The sequence below is a fragment of the Lindgomyces ingoldianus genome (genome assembly GCF_010093535.1).
Source record: "Lindgomyces ingoldianus strain ATCC 200398 unplaced genomic scaffold BDR25scaffold_11, whole genome shotgun sequence".
Classification (NCBI taxonomy): Eukaryota; Fungi; Ascomycota; class Dothideomycetes; order Pleosporales; family Lindgomycetaceae; genus Lindgomyces; species Lindgomyces ingoldianus.
The window spans coordinates 190384-192452 of record NW_022985172.1 but is presented as its reverse complement, the minus strand read 5'-3'; positions in this window follow the sequence as shown (position 1 = coordinate 192452).

Here is a 2069-nt window from a genome sequence, read left to right as displayed (position 1 = left end):
CAAAACTTAGGACAGCTAACACTAGCTAGTGTAGAAATAGAAGGATTATACACTACAATAACCTCTAGGTTTAATCTTAAGTTCTACTTCTTCTAACAGCTAGACAGACTATAAGGTAGTGTCTTTTACTTAACTAACTTTTATGCTCTAGAGATAATTAATAACATGCTATTACTTTATTCTAATGTTCTAAAAGCATGTCTTAAGAAGCTAAAGGTAATAGTTGCCTTAATTTTATTATTAACTAACACTAATTATTATAAGCTTAACATAATAGGCCTTGTTTATATTAAAAAGACAGACTACCTGCGCAAGTTAAGTATTGTTAACCTTTTCTGCTAGCAAGCTTCTGCCTATCTATTACAGATTACTATAAAAGATACTTTTATAAAGATAAGCTATGCTTAGCTAGGCAAGGCGTCTAACTTTTTTACTTAGTAGCTAGCAAAGTAGTTATTTACTTATAAAAGTCTAGTAGGTGTGTATGCAAGTTGCAGCTATCTAGCTATTGTTGCGTTCCTAGGCATCCTTAAGGCCTATCTAGCATACTTGCTGTTTAATGTTAAAATCTTTAGAAAAAGGATAAAAACTATACTTTCTTTACTTCTAGGTTAAAGAATTATTTTTATTAAAGCAGATAACTCTTCTTTAGACCTACAGCTAAGTAATGTTAAGTTTATATAGATTATAGACACTCTAGATAAGCAGGCTTATAATAATTTAGTAATTTTTATATATGCTAAAGTTATTAGACTGTTAGCAACTAGTTTTGCTTATGTTATGTTTACCTTAGGATCTACAGGCTAGCCTAAAGGAGTTATAGTAGAACACTGCAGCATTATGTAATTAGTTAGAGATAATAACTTAGTGCAGCACCTTTTAGCCTCTTAAGTAATAGCACACATAATAAACCTTGTGTTTAATGTGTTAACATAGAAGATATATAGCTGTCTTTTAAATAGCAGCATGCTTATTTGCCTTAATGTAATAGCAGTGTTAGAACCTAAGGATGTCTTATATACTTTTAGGCAGCATAATGTTTGCACAGCATTTTTAACACCCTTTTTGTTTAGACACTACGCCTTAGAATCTCTAGCTGTACTCTTTAAGCTCTCTATACTTTACATAGAAGGTAAAGCACTTTATTTAAGTAACTTTTTAATAGTAAGAAATTTTCTAATAAGTAAGTTTATTAATAGCTATAGCCTAACTAAGAATACAACCTTTAGCATAGTTTTTATTCTACATAAGAATAAGAACTGCACTAATAGTGTGCCTATTAGCTGCGCACTTAGTAATTCTAGCGCCTATGTTATAGATTTAAACCTAAGACTTATACTACTTAGAGTTATTAAAAAGCTTATTGTTGTAAGGACGGAGCTCTGTACCACTACGCTAATACAACTAAAAAGGTGCGAATAATTAACTAACGTTAATTATTGCGTACAGAATAGTATATATACCCGTCGCACGTAAGCACCATCTCGGCCTTACAATTGTTACAGGTAATAGTGTAGCCTAGGGATACACAGATCCTAAGCTAGACATTAATTGCTTTATTACAGTTATAGTTGCTAGCTAGACTGCTAAAGCTTATTATACAGGCAACTATGTCTCCTATTGCTCTATAAATAGCTAGTTAGAGTTCTTTAGCTGCATAGATAGGCAGATTAAAATCTAAGGACATTATGTTAAGCTAGAAGAGATTAAGCATGTCCTCTGCAACTATAGATCTATAAGTAACGCAGTGGCTATGCTGCAACAGCATAATAGTAATAAGGCCTAACTTGCTAGCTTTATTATAATTTATAAAGGTAATTCTCTAGCTAATAAGCACACTATTAACAGTAGCAAATTACAGCTTATTAATACATAGAAGAAGCAGTTTAATTATAAGATCTACTTACTAATCTACAACATGCTATGTAAGACTATTAGACGTAATTTTATTAGATAGACGTCTATGTACAATAGCAGTGACATAGATAAGACAGAAATAAGTAAGTAGCTAGAAGACATAATTACTACGCTACTAAATAGCTAAGGGCCTAGGAATGTTCTTAAGATTA